The sequence below is a fragment of the Cupressus sempervirens genome, chromosome 8 (assembly GCF_028749045.1).
Source record: "Cupressus sempervirens isolate cs-2001-9-10 chromosome 8, ASM2874904v1, whole genome shotgun sequence".
NCBI lineage: Eukaryota > Viridiplantae > Streptophyta > Pinopsida > Cupressales > Cupressaceae > Cupressus > Cupressus sempervirens.
Window position 1 is genome coordinate 62,388,041 of NC_143125.1, and position 22,637 is coordinate 62,410,677.

The window sequence follows — 22,637 nt, forward strand, 5'->3', positions numbered from 1 at the left end:
TGCTACTAGGGAGTTGAGTTGATATCCCCCATGCCAAGGTCTATGGGTTTCCACTTGTCTTTACATTCAGCTAAATTTGCATCAAAATCATCTGCGTCTTTATTGAGGGGAACATGAGTACTTGCTGAAATCGAGTTAATAGACAAAGTATTATCTCCAAGTATACAAATCTCTGTTCCGTTGTAAGGGAACTTAACACATTGATGATAGGTAGATGACAATGCTTGCATATCATGAATCCATGGTCTACCAAGTAAAATATTGTACGCAAGGGGTCCAACATCAATTATTTGGAATAAAATATCTTTTTCAACAGGACTAATCCTAACGGGAAGGACGACCAACCCCTTTGAACTTCTCTCTGCCCCATCATAGGCTTTGATAGTAATCTTCCTTCTGGTATCAATAACTTGTTCAAAATAACCTAATGTCTTTAAAGACTCAAAGAATAAATATTAAGCCCAACACCCCCATCTATCAACACGCGCCTAATACGGTTTCTATGGAGCATGACCTCAATATGAAGGGCAAGATTGTACGGATGGCTCAAAGATTTATCATCTTCCTCCGAAAAGGAAAGGTAATGAGAGCTAGCATATGATTAACCCTGTTTTGGAATTGATTGACATCTAAATTTTTGGGGACATCTGCCATGCGCAGAGCGTCCTCAAGGACTTGTTTGTGTCTCAGAGACAACTCTAAAAGCTCGAAGATTGAAATTTGAGCGGGGGTTCATTGCAATTGATCAACAAGATTATAATTCGACCTAGGATTGACCACTGGTTTTGAAGGAACATATTTGGATTGCACTTGTTTTAGCTTACTTGGTTTGAACTAGGTCCTTTAACGACAAGGGGACCTTGACTTCGTGTAACAGCATTGAGACTTTGGGAAGACACTTGCTTAGGTTTACTTGACTGGTTTGAATTGGGTACCCTAATGACAAGGGGACCTTGAGATCTCTAGAGTGAGCACCCCTTAGCACCAAAATAGGGTTTTCAGCAAGGATAGGAGAGCTCAAATTTAAATCATAACCACTGGGATCTTTATCTTCCATCATGTTGACACTTTCGTCTACACCCTCTAGCATATTGACAACATTTTCTACATTTGCAAAAGTGTAATTGATTGCAGCCTTGCCATTCTTAGGTTGGGAAGCTTCCCCTTTCTCATACTTGGGCAAAGGCTCTTTGAATGCTGTGTGATCAGCATTGGTATTTAATCCATCTATTTCAAGTTTTCCATTCTCAATAAGATCTTGAACAATATGCTTAAATCTCCCATAGTTTTTAATATCATGTCCAATGCCAATGTGAAGCTTGCAATATACCTTCTCATCCCACCACCATGGCTTAATTTCAGGTATGTGGAACTTTGCGGCATCATAAGGGCGCACAAGATTACAAGCAAGGAGCTTCGTGAATATCTCTTCATATGACTCACCCAATTGTGTAAAGTTACATTTCTCTCCTTTAGGCCTTTCTTGATATCTTGGCTTGTTACTTTGATGATTGGCACTAACCAAATGGAGAATAGCTTGGTCTTTAGGCTTAGAGGAATCCACAACTCCATCATTAACCACTAGTTTATTCTTATTCCAATATGTTTTTTTTTTCTTTTATCCTTGTTATTCTGACCATTGTTGTTGTTTTTTCCATTTTTTGTCAATTATACCTTGCTCTCTCAAAACATACTCAATTCTAAATGCAGCTTCAATCATGGCATCAAAGGACTCAAAAACCATCTTCTTAACTCTGTACTTCATCTTAGGAACCATGTTACTAATGAGGATTTCAATCTTTTCTTTCTCAAAAATGGTCCTAGAATAGTGAGAGCAATGTCATCTCCATCTTTGCAAGAAAGTAACAAAGGATTCTCCTTGATTTTGCTTTGTGTGACATAAGTCCAATAGCGAGACAGATCGTGAAAGATTGTATGCAAAGTGTTGAACAAATCTCTGAATTAACTCAGGGAACGTCTTAACAGGAGGAGTTATATTGGTAAACCATTCCATTGCTTGACCCTTAAGACTCCTTGGAAATAATCTCATAAGGTATGAGTCCTCATGATGAAACTCAAAACTCATAGTATAGAACTGACGCACATGATCATTTGGATCCCCATTTCCATCATATTTGTCATATTGGGGGATCTCAATTTTTCTAGGAAAATCTTTCATGTCAACACTCTTATCAAAAGGATTAGGACAAATTGAATCAAGTGAAAAAGAACTCTTGGGTGCTGATATCTGCTTCAGGTGTCTCTTCAATTGGTCAATTTCTTCTTTCCTAGAGGGATCATGCTTTTGAATCTTTTTGTCCACATCAAAGTTGTAAGGGACCTTAGCACCTTTGTTGATTAAACGTTGAAAGCATGCATCTCTGTTTTGGTCCATATATGCTTCCATATGTTGCTGAAAATGTGGATCTGGTTGCATAGCCATGAAATCATAAGAATTACAGTCAAAGTTTGAACTACCACCTCCATATTGTGAACCATGATGGGCTTGTTGTGAAGGTTGTCTTGAAACTCTAGGAGGTGTTGGTCTCCTATAATAATCACGTCTTGAAGCTCTCCTTCCTCTAGGGCTAGGAGATTGTGAAGGTGTTCTTGAGTGTCTTCTACTTCATGGAGTGTTAGGAGGGGTGGATGGAGGAGAGTTGTTTCCACCACCAATGTACACATTGTTGAATTTATTGTCAAGTTGCGGAGCCACAAGAAGGTCTTGTGCTTTTTGACAGGCTTTCCTTTCTATCTCAATCATAACTTGCCTCTCTTCCTCTAGGCGTCTAAATTGTTCTTCCTTCTTAGCTTGTTCTTCTAGAAGGGCTTTTCTCTCACGCTCAAGTACTTTGATTCTGCCACTCGCATAACCTAAAGGTGTCATGAGTGATGTACACGGTCTTGACTGTCTAAACCAGTTACCAGTAAATGTTGCATTCACATGTGCATTAGAAGGCTCACTAATTTGATCATCATATTGGGATTTCTCTTCTTGATAGGCATAATGCTTACCTTTCTTAGCCCTTTGGTGTGCATCCAAATATCTATCCTCAATATGGGGTGAGGTTGGTCTATTTTCACGAGTGGGACCACCACTCAAAAAGTCAACATAGTATTCACCATTTCGATTCTTCTTTTGTGGAGCCATTGTAAAATCCATATCTATATCCGAGTGAGGTGATGCTAAGGGTGTACTCAACTGAATATGGTTACTACTATGGTCAAACAAAGCTTTTGGAATATTCTCAGGCAATTGAACAAACATAGGTTCTTTTCCCTTACGTCTTTGATGAGTTTGAACTAAAGGTAATTGTTTAAAGATGACTTGAGGTTGCTTTCCTTGATCTACTTGATATCTTGTTGTAACCTGCATGGAAGATAAGGTACTAGGTGATAGGATAACACTAAGAAATGTTGGTACCAAACTAGGATAGTAAAAGCACTCACTTGTCCAAAAGAGATGTAATACGATAGAATTTTGCAATAGGCATAAACTAACACTATCACAGAGGTGCTCACAACTTTGCATGAATACCCTAGCACATATAGACCAGGAGGATGATTTACCCAAATTATAAATAATTAAAATTAAATTTTTATGAAAGTGGATGGACAAGAAATTACTAAGACTCTCCAAGCATAATATCAAATAATCCAAAGGTATATCTTTCTCAACAAGGACGGTCTCTAACTCACCGACTCCAAACAAGGTCACTTGTGAAATCAAAGATCACTAATTCAAGGGGTCAAAGCACAATAATCCAAGGTGCAAACAAGTTTCTAACAATGGGGTAAGTAGCCTAATCTGAATCGGGCAAACCTAGGGAGACTGGAAATAACAAGATAGAAAAGCAGTTTGATCATAAAGTCTAAACTCAAGAACTTAGATTTTATTTGTTTTAAATATCCAACTAGGTGTGATAAATTTTGAATCATAAACCAGGCACGCAAGACAACAATCAAGAATTTTAATTAAACATCTTCAAACAATGAGCAAAGGACAAAACAACTTTGCTCATGAACAAGAATAGTGTTGTAGTATCAATCTAATCCCTAGAACCACCATTATGTATGTTTTCAAAATGTTTTTCAATCACGCAGTCCTAGAAAAGAAAATTTGGTAGCACTATGGTTCTTAGTAATGTTCAACTTTGTAGCTTTTGCATTCTAGAGTGGGTGAAATCCAATCTCGGCGCACTAGGGTTTTGACATATTTCGAGAATTTATTCAATTGGAGATACTGAAGAGATCCGACAACACAACAAAAGACTACACCCGTGAGGATTTCCCCCACAAGGACATGTATATAGTGGTTGCTACTACCATGTCAAAAATGACTATTACCACTTGAGGTTCCATCCACGTGGTTGACCCAATAAAGGGAATGTCCACTACAGTTAAACCTCTCTAATCAAGGAAGACTCACAAAGTTGTGCCATATGGGGACTTGGTTTGGATTCAAGGGTTCTAAGTTTCTGATGTGCTCAAAAGGGAACAAAGCATACTTTAGCCTTTTCACCTTACCCAAACATAGCAAACAAGATTTTTCGACACACTAATTCGAAATCACCTCACCAAATTTTTGGAAAAGCCAACAACAAACATCACTAATCTCAAAAGAGAAAGTATTAATGGATGTTGAAGAAAAATCCAAGTGAAATAGTGAGATAATAACAACTATTCTTCCCTACCTACAAGGGAATCTATCATCGAGAAGAGCTTCACATGTAAGGCAAATGAATGAAGCACATTCCCTTAAGAGCTCTACAAATAGTGTTCATAGGGCCTAATTACTATGTGAAACACATATGCATGAAAGTAAATTTAGATTCAATTTTAGAGCACCAAATGAAGTGTGAATCTATGAAAACATGTAAAAGCACTCAAGCCAAACACATGAGAGGGTTCATTTTACTTCCAAATCCAAATTGTTATAGAGAGCCAAAAAAAAAATTGGTAATCCTTACAATGCGTCTTTTCTCTATTGTACCTTTCATTTACGCTTAAACGCTCGCTCGCAACAAACAAAGCAACAAGTAAAACAAACAAACACAAGATATGCAATATATATCCAACTTATCCAAAACTAGGGTTAGATATGAAAATCTGATTTTTGAGATTGATAATAACTAAGAAATAATCCAAATGAAAGCTCACATCATGCATTGATCCATATGAAAATTAAATGCAAGCTATTCATTAAATGCCCTTTTTTTAATATTGATTTTTGACCTAGTAAAAAAGATTGGACTTATATGATATCAATGTGGATCCGAAACTCTAAATGCAGAAAAGGGACCCCTGTAAAAAATTAGAGAGCTTTCCAAAAATGTCAGAATTTTGAAAAGATCTTTTCATTTGTGCTCTAGAGAGCCATTTTGTCAAAACATACTAGTTTTTGCAAATCGAATTATTGAGCCTTAATATGATTGCTAAAATCAAAACACAAAGAACCAACCTTGTTTAGAATTCAGCAGCCTTTCCAAAAATGTAGACTTTTCCAAAAAATTCACTAATTTGCGTCCTAAAATGATTTTTCATGAAAAATCAAGAAAAAATTATAAAAAATCGAAAATACTTCGGAAAAATCTGAAAATTTCATTGAAGCTTCTTTGATACGCCGCCATCCTACAAAAAAAAATTCACACCAAAACACCAATCTATTTGTGAGATATGATCAAATCTTTCAGATCTAGGTTTTTTGTCTCCAAACAAATTCGGATAAGGGGGTTAGCTCCAAAAATATTTAAAAGCAGCAAGTAAAGGTGGGTTGCCCCACGATGGGCACCAAAAAATGTATGCCTAAAATGTAAGCACACTTTGATGAGTCATTAAATCCAAGATTGCTCAAGAATGAGGTCTCGAATGGCGGCTCATAGCTCTCTATTCATGGAGTGCAAGGATTTGTAATGGAGGCCCTTAGTTTGACCTAGTTTGTGCCCATGTAAGTACACCATAAAACGAGAGATTCAAAGATCAAAATATGACTGCAAATGAAGATGCAAACTAATCTAAATGTTGACAATGCAAAGTAATGCAAGAAAGAAAATCTAATCTATGAAAGGAAATAACAATGCAAGATTAATCTACGAAAGCAAATATGGATCTAAGCTAATACAAAAATGCAAGGATGGATCATGATGATGGAAGCCATGGATACATGAGAGAAGAAGACAAGAAGATAGAAGTTCTCAACAAAAAGCTTTAATGCTAAAACTCCTCCAAAATCGCTCTCCAAACTTGCAACATACCAATAGCCTAATCGTGGATGTCAAAAATGAGGAGAGGGCTCTCCCTTATAAAGAAGAATGGACGATTTATGATTAAGAGGCAATAAGATTTAATCAAGGGTGGAGAAAGAATGATCCGTGTGAGACAAAATTCCACCAATGAGAAAAGAGGGGAAAAATTAAATGGAATCCCACTTAGAAATATGTGCATTCAAGTGTAGAGGAAACAAAAAATTATTTAATTTTTATTTATTTTATTTCCTTTCTCAAGTGGGATTTTATTTAATTAAAAGGGAGCAAGTTCTTTTAATTAAATAGGAAATATTAAATTAAATTAAAAGAGGGTTTTTTTTCTCTTAATTAATTAAATGTGGATTAATTATTTAATTAAAAGAGAGGTTTTCTTTTAATTAAATACGTTTTAGGGTAAAATTATCAAACCTTAGGAAATATTGAAATAATTAAATTAGTTACAGTTTGATCAAAGAAATTGATTTGAATTGATTTAATAAAATATTGCAAACCATTGATTTAGGAAACTGATAAATTGAATAATGGGGGCCCATAGTCTAGGCAACCATTTTAGGGTGCATACAACGGGGACTTCAAAATTTGTCAAACATTGCCATATCAAAATTTGACCAGTCATCCCAAGACTGTCAAGAGGGGTTTCGAGTGAAATGGGAGCATCGTTATGCAGATTTGATTGCCCCTCCAACCGAGTGGCATTTTCTCTGACATTGTGCTGGCACGCACTCAGATCACAAATTCTAGAATAACAGAGAGAACAAATTTATATTCTATTTTGTCTAATCAAATAGAGAAAACATATTCCTATTTTAGAATAACAATTCTAGAATAACAATTCCTATCCTCTCAACCAAACAAGCCCCATAGTTATTAGTTCATGCTTTTTCAGAGTCAGCATCATTCGTAATTTCCAAGCTTCAAAATCTAAAGTGCCTTCAAGTTTGTCTTCAAGTCTCATGTTGTTTACCATCTTAATGATTTTTTAAAAACAATTATAATAATTTTAAAAATCTGATCTGATATTTTCTTCAAACTTGCTTTGATACCATGTTAAACTTTGAAGATCAGATTTATGTTTATTTTTTATATAAGGTTGATATACTTTTGCCAATCTTAAAAGTAATATTCTTAAATATAAGTCAGATTTCAAACTATAATAATCGGTGTGTGTGTGTGTGTGTGTATAAGTGGGATTTCAGAATGAAGTAACTCAAAGTCTGAAACATATATATTTTACACTAACATAACATGGACGATGATATCCTATAGACTATTTTGATCTGTAGCATATCAATTCCCTTGAAGATTCTTTAAGTCTATGTTCACCGATCTCTTCGCATATGTATGTACACTGTTGTGTGTTGTAGATGTGCCACTCAAATACTCGTGGCAGATATTTTGCTTATGTATGGTAGTAGATATATGTTTGCAGTTCTTACTCGTTGCAGATACAATGTGCTTTTTCATATGGTTCGATACTTTTAATTCCTTTGGCCATCAACTCATAAATATGTGACTAAGGGTGGGGACATGTTCATCGAAAGACATGCCCCCACATTATGTGGAGACATGTCTTTCCATGGACATGGCTCCACGTAACATAGTCAAACCCGCGAAGACCTAAGCATGAATGGTGGGGATAAATTATATTGTGCAATTTGTTTTGTAATTGCAAGTTAATATAAACTGCTAGAGGATCAACTTTGTTCAAGTATTTGTTAAGGTTTTGAAATATGATGATAGTCACAATAATGATTTGATTTAAATTAAATTAATCATTCTTGATTAGCAATTATTTGACATAGCTATATATATTACTAATAATTATAAATCAAGAATAACAATGATAAGTTTAATTTACCAAGGGAACTAATTAAATATAGTCTATCAAATCAATCTGACAGAAGCTACAAACATCAACACCTACAAAACCTAATTAAGGTTGCCAAACTTATAACCAATTACATGAGGCCACCAATTCATGGGCAAAAGAAAATTTCAATGATTTTGGAAAAAATAGGACACTTAGCATGTTGTGATTGATTGTGCTTGAAATTGAAATTTTCTGATTGGAAGAGACAACCAATAGCCACCTCATCATCCTTATCCTATGTTTGGAGTCTTGGCTTGTAGAAGATGTTTGTAAAAATTGTAAATATTTCTTGCTTGATTATTAGAAAGTAACTTTTGATTAACTTTTCAACTCTTTGAGGATAATGTTGATGACATATGCTCTCAAATTGCTTCCCTCGCATCTCCTCTATTCCTTTAAAATTTTCTCATGGTCTTGGCTTGAATTTGTACTTAGGACTTGTAAGATGGATGCAATTCTTGATTCTTCTTGAATATGTCCTCATGTGGCCATATTTTCTCTCCCTCCTGGGATTTCCTCTTGATTTTACTTTGAATTTGCTGGTTGATAGCTTGAACATGAACCTTTCTTTCTCACTTGAGTCCTTGGGCTTGAGCCATCTTCTTGTAGCATCTACTTGGTTCTCCTCTTGAAGTCTAAAGTTAAGCCTTGATATCGCCTCCATCTTTTGCCTTGCAAAACAAAAAAGAAAGCTTCATTAAGTTCGTGAAAGAAATCTGAAAATAAAATCACATCAATAATGGACAAAATGGATTTCTCTTATTCAAGATTAAGCCTATCTATCTTCTTGCAATGACCCATGTCTCAGGCATTTCTAGAGGCTTGAAGACAAAGTTATTGGGTGGAAATCCTAAGGCGAGAGGATTTTCACAGCGGGAATCCTTTGGTTAGAGGATTTCCATCAAGCATGATACAAAATTCATCCCAATTTCAGTCACTTAGTGTTAAAATTCCTTTCTTCTACATCTCTCTGATCTACCCATTTGACTTGTCTTAAATTTTGTATGAGAAAAATAAGGCTAAAGGGAAAAGGGGGAAATTCCAAGTTTGGAGGATTATTGTGGTGGGAATCCTTTGGAGAGAGGATTTCCACAGTGGGGATTCTCTGGTCAAAGGATTTCCATCGAACATGATTTAGCTTCCCCTTCAAAAATTTCCAACGCTTACCTTATTATCAATCAATTTCGCCTCAACTCATCATTCTTCACCTCTAACACTTGCTTGTAGTTAATTTTGGCACAAAGTAAAAAGTGAGGAAATTTTGGTTTGAGAGGATTATTGTGGTGGAAATCCTTTAGAGAGAGGATTTCCACCAAACACGATTTATCCTTTCCCTTCAATTATTTTGAAACTCTATCTTGACATCATTAAATCTCTTCTCAAGTGACATCCTTCATCTCCAACTCTTGTTTAGAATTAAAAAATGGAGTGGGACAAATTCTTGAGATGGGATGAATCTGTGGGTGGAAAAGATATGCTTAGATTATTTCTACCAAGTCAACTTAGCACTTCTTTGCCTTGCATCTTTCCAAAACTTCATTGTTGCCAATCAATTTCACTTCAATTCAACATCCCTCACCTCTAACACTTGCTTGAAATCCATTTTGGTGGAAAGTGAAAAGGGGGAAATTTGGGCTTGAAAGGATCAAGGTGGTGAGAATCCTTTGGTCAAAGGATTTCCACAAAAAAAGATTTCTTTGAAACGCCATTACCAAAACTTATCCCATTTCGACCTCTACTTGACAATTTCTTCGTGATGTTGGGTTTATGGCATTTTGCCTTAGACTAGATTTGAGTGCCTTCGAAGGTGATGGAAATTTGGGCTTGGAAGGATTAATGCGGTGGGATTCCCAAGGGGAGAGGATTTCCATGGTGGGAATCCTCTGGATAGAGGATCTCCACCAAACATGATTTTGACACTTAAATTTTCAAAACTTTCTATTTTGCACCCCTCATGTTATTCATTTTCAAGTTGCCATGTCTTAGCATGATTTTGGATCAATTTTGAGTCATTGAGGAGAAGGGTGAAAATCCTAAGGAGTGCATTTCCATGGTGGGAATCATCTGGTTAGAATTTCCACCAAACATGATTGCAATGGTCATCCTTAGGAAAATTGCCATTCTTCCCTCTCTTCATTGTTTTAACATTGTATCAATTAGTTTGTTGCCTTAGCAAGGATCCCTCATAACCAAATTTGCATCACATCCCCTTTAACCAAGAAAAATTCTTGAGAGTATGTGGAGAGATGATAGCTGGTGGAAATCCTGGAGTTAGAGGATTTCCATGGGGGAGATCCTCTGATCAGAGGATTTCCACCACTTTCCAAATTTGCTCACAGTCCTTTTCCCATCTCCCAAGTATGTAAGCCTTTCTCACTAAGACCAAAAATCTACCCCTCTACCAAGACTTAGGCGACAAGATTGCCTCAAAAGGACATCCAAACCCTCACACAAATCCCAGACAAATATCACTTCCTAGCAAGCCAAAACTGTTCAAAGTCACCTGCAGACTTGCAGACTTGACAATGTTGCCAACTAAAACCATAAGACGACTTCTACTTGCTAAAGCAAAAAGAGGGGCTCTCCATTTACAATGGGACAATGGTGTGCAGACCTCACAACAGGTAAAAATTCAGAAAAAAAGACATTAAATTTAAATTATATATATTTATGTATTTTTAAATATTAGTAATATTTCCACAAAATTGTCAAAATAGTTTAACGTTGCTAAACAATGTAACTAAATAACTCAAAATCAATATCATTTTAACATAAAATAATATTATATTAAATATCATAAAGTTCGGATGAAGTTTAGAATTTTTATCATTTCTGAACTTCATCTGAATTTTTCACTATAAGTTTGTGTTCTTTCATATTTCAGTCTCGAAATGGGGTGGATGGGCTCTCTTGTGCCTTGTCCATGCTTTCCTAATCCTCTTCCTTTAAATTTCATTTTCTGCATTATCTTCAAACCAATATTTGTTTTAAGACAACTTTTGTTATCGTTATGAAAAACTTCATCCATATCTTCAGACACGTCCTTACCTTTACCTTTAATCTGTTTCCATGAAGAAACATTAGCTACATCAACCATATCAAATGAATACAAATCATATGTACTACATGAAGCATCATGAACTAAAGATTTTAACCTTAAACATTCATTCTCTGCTTTCAACAAACAATTTTCCTCTTGTAATTTCTTGATTTTATCCTCCAAATCTGTGTTTTGTTTCTTAATTCCAATCTATTCCTGTTCTAATCTCTTTAGTTTCTCTTCTAAGTAATCTAACAACTTCACCCTTTGTTCTAGTTCTTCGTTTTTTTCCTTAATCTCATCAAACACTTTTATCTTTTCCTCTAATTCGTTATTTTACTTTTCAACTTTCCACAAGTGTTATAAAAGAGCACTATTTTCCTTTTGCAAAAGATCCATTAAACTTGCATTTTCTTTTAACACCCTTTTACCTAGTTTTCACATTGAAATAAACAATTTAAACACACCTTAACCTTCCTTTAAACACTATGTACACCTTCCAATATCTTCTTTGCTGCAATGACTGATCCTCTTTCAATCAGCTACTGCTGTATCCTTTCAGGCTCTTAAACTACAAACTGCAATACTTTCCTTGTCTTTGCTATCTTCCATTCTTTAATCTGTGATATCTTCTTTCTCAGACAGTATATATTTTTAACTCTTTCACAGCTTCATAATAAACTTTTAAAATCTTCAAACACGCAATCAATCTCTGTTGATAGTTTCAACCTTCAGTCTCACTAGATCTACCAATGATCCATATGAACTACAACCAAGAACTTCACCACATATCTAGAACAATTTTACATACCTTCTAACAATATCAACATTCTTTAACCTGTTTTCCAGCTTCAAACTGATGACTGCCACCGACTACAATAAATGCACAATATTTAGTGTCCTTAGAATAACTTCAAACAGCGATTCCTCGTTTCTCTGAGAGTGGCCACTTTAATCATTAAACTCATTTCACTATGTTTCTAGTAACCATAGCTCTGAACTGATCCTTAGTAATTTGCAAACGCCCTTTTTTTAACATTATACTTTCTTTCTTCTAAGCAGGGACTCCAACAAACCCTATCTAGGACAGAAGCTAATTGAATCTCCACAATATTCAACAGTGGGTTAATCTCTCTTCCTTCAGCTGGGAGATCTCTTCTGTTGTCAAAGAATTCTGCAATGACTACTTTTCAAGACTGCTATCTCTTTTTATCTTCACTCTTATGTATTGGATGGCTACAGAACCTTTAAGATGACACACATTTTTTTTGCTCCTCAATCCCAGCTCTGATACCAATTTTACGTCTGAAACCAGAGGAGATTCAGGAAGAACAGAGCATTTACACTTTTAAACACATAAATACACAAACACTGTTCTGCTAAAGCAGAGATGAGAGAACTAAAACACAAAAAATCTTTTGTTGAGTCTGCTACTCAATCAGGTTACATTACATAAATTTATATTGAATATGCTCAGAATTCTCTAGACTCTACAAACTCCCTCTACGTGGATATTCACTTTACAATAAGCAATACAAACTGATACAAATTTGCCACTCTTAGAATAGATTTTCTTGCATGAGTAGTTACTGTTATCTCCAAAATCTGCACCCTGAAAATTTGCCTTAAGTCCTAAAACTCGCAGCGATTTTGGAGAAACATGGGATCAGCCAAAAGTTGTGGGTAACTTAAAACTTGGCTGAACCTCCGGATTCTAGGCCGGTTCCTGTATGATATACCTTATTCCTTACTTATACTAATGGAGAATTGAAACTTTCAGATGGAAAAGGGTAAAAAGATAACCTAGAACACGGAAAACTTGAAGAAATAAGGCGATACACCAATATTGATAACACAGATTATTGCTATACCCGAGACACAATGAAAGTTTTTGACAAGATAATCACAAGAAACCTTATTTGAAGATCCGCTAATTCATATTAATAATTCAAGAGAAGGTTTATGAACTTGAAAACACAACTCAAAACCTATGAACAACTATTTATAAAGAAGGTACAAGATAAGACATCATTCAGAAAGGCCTATAATTAAAACACAATTTGAATAACATCAATCACCTTAACGCACACAACTAAATATGTCAACTCCAGAAGTGGTTCCAATGAAAACTTTTTTTTCCATCAAAGGCCCTCAAAATAGTATATCTGTATAATGGATCAGAATCATATAGAAAAATACACTTAAGGATGAAATCACATAAACGTCCTCCTTTAAAATCTGAACCCCTTCCTCAAAAATAAGAGGAGTATATATAAACAATACAACTGCCTCAAAGCAGAAAAGCTAGGTTGAAATAATGAGTTAACTCATTATTAAGCACCTCTCAAAAGTCCAAAAACATGCTCAAAATATCCCGAATTGGAGTTCTACCAACCATGCATAAGAAAAGTGTAAAAAAGTCCTCCAAACTGTCAATGATCACCCCATAATGCACTCTGAAGTCTTCAGTCTGAACTTAGGCCTCTAAAAATAAGAATTGCAGCTGCCCCCTTGAATTTTGGCATTTAAAAAATACTGACTTTTCTTTTACCTGTCTAAGACTGTAGACTTTATTATTATTACTTTTAAATTGCATCAAATAAGAGTATCAATTATAAAAATAATAATTACAATTTCTTTAAATATCAATGCAATTAAAAGTAATAAAAATAAAATAAAGGGAAGTCTTTGATTAAAGATTTATTCCTATTTTCTTGCATTAATTTTATAACTTGCAATTTAAAATTCATTATTTATTATTATTTTTTTAAGTTGATCATAGAATGAATCAACTTTAAAACATAACAAATTTTAAATTTGTGCAAGTTATAATACAAAACACATACCAAATATATGCAAAAGCAAATATCCCCATTCCTAAAACGCATGCAACGGACACGAAATTCTCTTAAATTGCATTAAGGAATTTGATAAAAGGAAAGGCGAGAGGTTTATTTGCCATTTTTAATGCGTCTGCCTTATTTTTTGCTGTGGGTAAAGCACTGTAATAGGGTTATATGAAACCCTAGCCGCCCAACTCAGACTCCTATTGCGATTTTCCTTTTCTCACATCTGCTGAGTCTGTGACTTTTTTTGAGGCTCTATCTACTGTTATACTCAGCCGCGCATGGATTTTGAAGTGAATCAGCTATTATGTGCAGTCATCTCTCTTCTTTGTTGGGTTCTATCCTTGTGCTCGACCCAGTTTTCTTCTTGTTCTTGGCCGCGGGCTACAGTAGATTGAAACGGCAGTCCTTTCTTGTATTTGAAAATGAGAAAGACACCTCTCCATTGTTCTTTTTTGTTGTAAGTAATTGGTACTTTCTTTTGTTGTATGAATGAAAGTTTCAAAAGATGTTTGCAATACCTTTCATGACTGCTGTAGTAATTTTTCGTTTCATTTAAAGACACCATTTTCAGTTTTATAATGGGTTTACAACACTGTTACTGGTTTTTGCTTATTTCTTTACGAGAATGATTTGAAGAATCCTCCAGAGCTCCAAGAGTTTTACTCTCCCTATTTTTCACCAAATGTGGAGAACCAACACCTCCAATAATGCTAGAAAGTGAAAAAGAAACTCTGCCAGTCAACCAAATCTTTCTAAGAAGCCTTTCGTACCCTAGAATGACTGCCATCTTCAGCTTTAGTCACAGTTCCTTTGTGATGACCTTTGGAGCTGGCATCACCATTGATTTCTAGTCCAAAGCCAATGCTTAAGTTACCCCTTGCCTCACTGTGCTGGAATGAACTGCACTCGTCATCTTCAACTTTCAAGCTTTTGCTCTCTTTTAGTTCAAGAACTTCAGGTTGGCCATCGTTGTCTTCTTCATGATATCTAGCTCTTTCTCAGTTAGACCTTGTGTTTCAGGCATAGCTTTATTCATGTCTGCATCAATTTCATTATTTTCATTTTGTTCAAATATGTAGTTTGTGTTCCTCACAGCCACAGAGCGGAAGTTGAGTCACTGGCACACTTTCAACTTGCTGAAAACTGTATTTGTGTTTGCCCGTTTCCTTGCTTGGCAAAATTTTGACCACATTATTGTGGCTCCAAACTGATATTCTACCTGTGCTTCTTTTGCTGCATACATCTTTCATTTGCAATTTTAGGCTTACTCCTCCATTTGTCTTCTTTTCTAACTATGGTTACGATTTTTGAGGACGTGAAAACCCATGCAACTAATCTGTGAGTTTCTTGCATTAAAACAATGACTCCACATTTGAAGTGGTTCAAAACAGTGTTCAGCAGTTGTCAACATCTTTGTTTGCCTTCTCAAGAAATGTGAATGTCATCACATGCACCTTCAGTTTATTAGACTGTCTTATCTCTTAATGATTATTGCATATTATCTGATCAAAATCTTGGCATGGCATATTAGGACAACTTCTCTTTCCAGTTTACATGTTTGGAAATAAACTAACACCTTCATCGGTATCGCTTCTGCATCTTCATATTGCTTCTTGCTATTGTATCATACTGATCATATGCTGTGCTTTCCTTGTTGGCTGAAAATGGTTATTTTTATTGCAATAGGTAGCCTCTTACTGTAGCTTTTATTCTTGCTGTATGAGTGAAACAAAAGTTTTTTCAAAACTTTTGACAGTTCGTCCCTTTAATGTTTCCTTTGCTGTTACTTGTATGCAAACCAATCTCGCCTGCTATACTTCTCTCCTTTTCACCAGTTTTATCAGTAAAAGGTTTCAAAACAAAATGAATTGTCCCTTTAATACTTTTGTACTTCATGATCGACCTCTCTATTTGTTGGTGTATGTCTGTATCTTACTGAGATGAATAGCATTTAGGTTGGTAAATGCGAGATTTGAGTGAGTCATCAGCATCGCTTAGATCCATTGGATCTAACCCATTCTTTTCTTTGTAAATACAGGAATTGGAAGCACAGAACGGGCGATATCTGGAGCAGCGAAAGGATGGATGCAGTTGGACGTCACATCACCAGTCATTACAGGCAATGACTGGTACCCATGAACCTTTCTCGTTTTACCCTTCTATTCAGTTATTGATTTGAGTAGGGTATAGATGTATGTCAGCGTATATAGACTACTCTCACAGTTAGATGTGTGGGAGAAATTTACTTTCAGCATTTAATTCCTGTCATGACTTGCTCCATTATGTAAATATTGAACATTATTTCAAAATGAATAAAATACTTTTCTTTGATGCATATTTTGAAAATTATTTGAAAGTAATAAGTATGTATTTTCCTTCATTTTAACATGTGTGAAATATGAATAACATTTTTGGCGACCTTTGCTGACTGTCTGCTTGCTAGACACTTGATCAGTTGCTTTTGACATCCATTGGGCATTAGAGTTTGAAAATATGAATTCCTTGGACCTAAACCAGACCTGACACGACTCCTAAAGTTGCTGGTATGGGCTGGGATGTATGCAAATGAGTCTAATGATAACTGACAGGTTATTTGTTATTATTAGACTGATTTTTATGCATGATCAGACTGTAGCATCAACTTTAGAAGTCGAATTCGTATTTGTCCATCTCAATCACGCATGAAAATGTGTGAATTGGATGGATGCAGGTGATTAGTATATGTGTGTGTGTGTATGGTTATGGCTGCCAGGTATGTATGAAAGTGAAACTGAAAATGACTTAGAAAATGTAGCCCTAGGTGTATGCATATGCATGCGTATACTAACCTACATGTATGTGTTCAATCCATGCATTAGTGTGCATGATTGGTGTGGGTGAGTATGATATGAAACAACCAAACCAACAACTTGACACCCCTAAAAACCTAAGGAACAAAACAAGAAACTACTCTAGGAAAGGAAACTAAAACCGACATGTGCTTGGACAGCACTTAGGGAAAACTTAAACTAATATGCAGATGCATTTATTGAAAGCTTGAAACCTAACCTAGAAAACAAAACAGAAAATAAATCATACCTCAAAGCAAGCCTTGAGGTGAATCCCGTTAACAGGAATCGGTAGAACATCTCCTTGAAGAGTGGCAAACTGGAATGCATTGTGTTCCTTGCACTCAACAATCTGAAAAGGGCCTTCCCAAAAGTGATCAAACTTAGCATGCTGCCCTGGTCTTGTCTTAAGTACATCCCACTTCAGCACCAAATCTCCTTTTTTGAAATGACGATCTTTTGCCTTTCTATCAAATGTTCTCTTCACCTGTAACTGCTGGTATTCCATTTCCTGCAGTGCCTTGCTCCTTATCTCCTCTAACTCCATCAATTTAGCCAATCTTAGCTTAAAAGGGTCCTGTTCTTCAAGCAATATCAGCTGATCAGCAAGCTGTAACGCAGGAAATTCAGTAGTAACAGGTAACTTGGCCTCTTTCTCGTATACTAGAACGTAAGGAGATGTTCCAATAATTCGCTTAGGAGTAATTCTATCCAACCATAAGGCAGATTTCAACTTTGCATGCCAATCTCTCTTATTCTCCTCTAACGTTCTTTTAATAATCCTTAAAAGGTTCTTATTTGTACTTTCAGCCAAACCATTACCCTGAGGGTAATAGTTCGATGAGGTATTCTGATATATACCTTTCTTTAGCGCCCATTCAGACACTCTTGCTCCCACAAAGGCTAATGCGTTATCAGATTTGATCGAATCAGGAACACCAAACCTTGTAGTCAAATCATCATAAAAATTAAGTAAAGCTGATTCATTTGCCTCTCTTAACGCTACTGCTTCAGTCCATCTTGTAAAATAATTCGTAGCTGTAATAATCCACTTGTGACCTGAACTAGAGCTTGGATTAATTGGGCCTATGAAATCAATACCCCACTTCATGAATGGCTGCTCAACCAAAATTGGTTTCAAGGGTAAGGCTGCCAGCCTTTCCTTGCCAGCAAATAATGCACATTTTTGGCATTTTCTTGACCAACTATGGGCGTCTTTGAACAGATCAGGCCAATAGAATCGTGCCCTCAACACTTTATAAGCTGTCGTCTTTGGGGAAAAGTGACCCACTTCATCATGAAACTGTTCCAGGATCTTGCTGGTCTGATCAGCACTTATACAATGTAATAACATGCCACTATGGTCTTTTCTAAACAAAACATCATGGACCAAGACATAAAGAATTGATTGAATTTTGAAATACCTGCGTTTCGCTGTATCCAACCTCAAAGGACACTCCTATTTGCAGAAAATGTGTCATTTTAGTCAACCAACAGTCTGATTGATTACCTTCAGCTTGATTATTATCAACTAGCAACAGATTTTGGTTGATTTCTACCTCTTGAAAGCTGTTATCTGCCAATTGTTCGCATAATCCCTTGCCCCTAACCAGTTTGGTGATATGGATATCAACATCATACTCCATCACCTGAGTAATCCAGCCTGCTCTTTTTTCATTTAAATCTTTGCTTAACAAAAATTCCTTCACACTTGGATGAGAAACCATTAGATGAATTTTGCTGTTGGAAACCAGGGGTTTGAATTTTTTAAGACTTTTAATGACAGCAAAAACATGCTTTTCAACAAAGTTGTACCTTTGTTCGAAATCTTGCAAACCTTTGCTGAAAAACACGACAGGTTGCTCCAAACCTTCATCATTTTTTTGCACCAGCATTGCTGAAATGGCGTCAAAACTGTCATAGGCATACAATATAAAATCTTTAGTAAAATCTGGATTAATCAAGGCAGGGGCAGCGGACAAGGCCTCTTTAATTGCTTCAAAACAACGCTTTCCCTCTTTTGTCCAGCTGAAAACTATATTTTTTTTTAACATTGCTGTTAAAGGCTTCAAAAGATTAGCAACATCAGGTATGAAACGTCTCACAAAATTTATCCTACCAAGAAAACTTTGTAAACCCTTCTTGTGGCTGGGTAGTGGTAACTTTAAAATCGCTTGAACTCTCTCGGGATCTATAGTAGTACCATGCTTTGAAACAATATAACCGAGAAGTTTACCTTCATGAACAACAAATACAGATTTTTTTGGATTAAGAGAAATACCGAACTCCCTGCATCTTTCTAACACTTGTCTAAGATGAAAAATGTGATCCTTAGCCTCCTTGCTGAAAACAGTAATGTCATCCAGATATACCAGCACTATCTTGTACATTAAATTTCGAAACGCCATGTCCATAGCCTTTTGAAACGTAGCTCCAGCATTCGCTAGCCCAAAAGGCATCCTTTTGTAAGCCATGGTTCCCCATTTAGTGGTGAATGCTGTCTTGAACTGATCTTCATCTTTTACCAGCACTTGATTATAACCAGAATAACCATCTAACAAAGAAAACCTTTCAGAACATGAAACATATTGTAAAATCTGTTCCATAGATGGTAAGTGATGCCTGTCTTTTAAAGAAGCCCTGTTTAAGTCTCTAAAATCTATGCATAAGGGTATTTCTCCATTTTTCTTTCTTACAGGTACTAAATTAGAGACCCAAGAAGTATGCTTGATAGGAAAGACAATCCCTCCTTCTAGAAGTTTGTTTAACTCTTTCAGCATTAGAGGTTTTAGTTTATGATTGACAGGTCTCTGTTTTTGCCTTATAGGTTTGGTGTTAGGCTCAAGCTCAATAGTATGCTGGGTTAATTTAGGGTCAAAGCCTTTTAGATTAGAATAATCCCACGCAAAAACATCATTAAACTCCTGAAATAATTCAATAAACAACTGTTTTTCTTGTGGTGAGTTTATCTTACCAACTTTCAGCCTTTTTCCTTCAGAAATTTCCAGCTCCTCGTAATGCTCTTCTTTTACCAGCAAACTAGTTTTATCCTTTTTCACCTGATCATCTGGATCAAAGATAGTTTCTAAAGTGACCAAATTTTTAGGCAACTTGTTTGTTTTCAGCTGAATAATCTGATCACTAAATTGCTGATTGAATCTATCTTGATTAGCAACTGAAAACACATCTTCTTGCAACAAAAAATTTAAAATCTGTTCATCTGAATCAAAAACTTGCCAATTTATGTTGTTATCTGGTATTGAAGGTCTAACCACCACCTTAACATGATGCTGTTCGCTCTTTTTTAAGACATTTTCGACAATATCAAACTGTGCGCCCACTGCTGCCAGCCTATCAGCAAACTGATTCTTTACTCTAGGTATAGATATTATATTAAAAGCTTCAAATTCTTCTATAATATCCCATACTCTGTTCTTGTACAACTTTAAAGTATCATTCTTGACAGAAATCAAACCTCTAACCTGGTTTACAACGAGTTCACTGTCCCCAAAAACTTGCAAGCATGTTATTTTTCTCTTCCTTGTCCATTCCAAACCTTGTACCAGTCCTTCATATTCAGCCACATTGTTAGAACAAGTAAATGAAAAACGAAAAGCAGCAAAATACTTATCACCCTGAGGTGATACCAGCATTACTCCCCCTCCAGCACCATTCTTGCTTCGTGAGCCATCAAAATACATCTTCCATACCTGATTTTCTTGTTTGCTGATCTGATTTGTATCTTTGATCAGATTTGGAATTTCTGAACTTTGATCTAAAATTATATAATTTCCAAAACCAGCATCATGAACAACGCTGTTTTGACTATTAGAAACATTTTCAGCAGCCCATTCATCAAGCAAGATATCCGGGATACCAGTAAGAGGTGTGTTAGAATCTACCACCTCAGGTTCATCAGTATCAAGTGACATTAGATTTGCATTTATAGCAGCATGAACGTAAGGCTCTATATGGTCTTTTGCTAACTTTTCGGATTTAATGGTGATCTTTGTACCATATCTGGACCTAAAGAGCATATGAGACCAATCTGATGAAAAATAGCCACCTATCTTTGCAGTGAAATCTCTAGATAAGCATAATGCAAAAAATGGCGGAAGATCTATGACAAACATCTTGAGGTATTGAAAAATTTGGACAAGCATGCAAGGTAAGATTAGCATCCTTAATGACACCTATTGTGTTAATAGCTGACCCATCCAATTGCACCACACCTTTCTTGAGAGGTTGATATTTCAGTCCTAGCTGATCCGCTACCTTTTTAGGCATAACTGAACTTGTGGCTCCACTATCAATCATGCAATTGTGAACCAGATTATTGCCTATGATCAAAGAGACATAGAAAGGGGGAGGTTTGACAGTTGGAACTGCTGTTTTGTTGTTACCTTCTTCATTATTCGCAAATACAGCACTTGCCATATTTTCACCAGCATTACCTCTTTTTGATAATTCAGATTGCAACATATCAACTTGACCAGGTATTGCCAAAGAATCCCACATACTGATAGATACATTCATTTTCTTCATATTTTCAACAACATTAAAAGGAATTGATGCATGTACCTTAGGCTGCGATTTTGTAACAGCAGGTTGTGCTTGCTGTTCTATGTTGGCATGTGGATTAGTTGGCTTATCTGATCCTGCAGTGGCTGTATTACTAATATTGCTGTTATTACTATTTTTCTGGTCCTCTAAAGCCCTTTTTTTATTCCTGGAATAAACAGCAATACTAGGATCAGCATTATTTATACCACAAAATTCATCTACCTGCCAATTTAGGAATGAAGCATCTGTAGGGGGTACATCTTGCTGTTGTTCCATTTCAGCTTCCGGTGCATGCTGCATATATGTAGCGTTTTGTACCATCAAAGCTTGCTGAATGACGCCATTTGAACAGGTAGCTTGACTATGAGGTTGATTACATGGAAAACACCAATCATATTCAGCAGCCATATTATTTTGCATTGGTACAGGTACTATATCTCTTACCGGATTTGCAGCATTTAAGGGTGCTGGATTATAAGGCTTATATGGTCTCTGATTTATGCTCTGTTTATTTCCAGCATTGTACCCTTGAAAATTTTGCCTATTTTGAAGTTGCCCTTGGTTTTGTGGTTGGTATCTTTGATTATTCTGCTGCTGGTAACCTTGATTTTGCTGCTGGTAACCTTGATTTGCAGCGAAATTTTGAGATTGAAAAGGTTGCCTTGGCTGAAACTGCTGCTTTTTGAGGTTAACCAATTCATTTCCAAAAGTTTGCATTAAGCTTTCAATCTTTTGCTGATCTTGCTTAATCTCTTGCAGCTGCTGAGAAGGTCCTGCAACAGCTATCTCTTGGCTGGAAACCACTGGTAATGGGCTGAAAGGTGGTATTTGCAAAGGTATATTTGGCGGTATATTTGGAAAAATAGGCAAAGGAGGTCTAAGAGCAATTTTGCCTGCCTGTATGAGGCTATTTTCTGCCCTTACTGATATAGCAAATGCTTGTGGCAGCGTATTACCTCCCATAGACTGAATCATGTCAGAAATGTCGCTGTTCAAACTCTTAAGATAGTATAAAAATGCATGATCAGCACTTGGTCTAACAGCAGCAGGAATCCTATTCCATGTCCTTTGAAAACGTGTATTGAAATCAGTCATTTGTTCTTGTGGAGCCCTTTTTATGGTTGTTAGCTGTTCTAACAATGACAAATGATCAGATTTGTCTTCAAAAAATTTGGTGAATGCATCACCCAATTCATCCCATGTGCCTATCGAAGCCACTGG

At 36.1% G+C, this 22,637-nt stretch overlaps 1 long non-coding RNA gene across 3 annotated transcripts in view; it reads left to right on the forward strand.

Annotated features, from left to right (window-relative positions):
* LOC149541610 (uncharacterized) overlaps window positions 1-22,637 on the forward strand; it is a 125,726-nt gene that overhangs the window by 17,952 nt on the left and 85,137 nt on the right. For 2 of the 3 annotated variants that reach the window (XR_016355149.1, XR_016355147.1), the window contains one exon: window positions 16,064-16,154. This is a non-coding gene — a long non-coding RNA (uncharacterized LOC149541610). The remainder of the gene's footprint in view (window positions 1-16,063; window positions 16,155-22,637) is intronic. The other variant, XR_016355148.1, reaches the window with a different exon arrangement.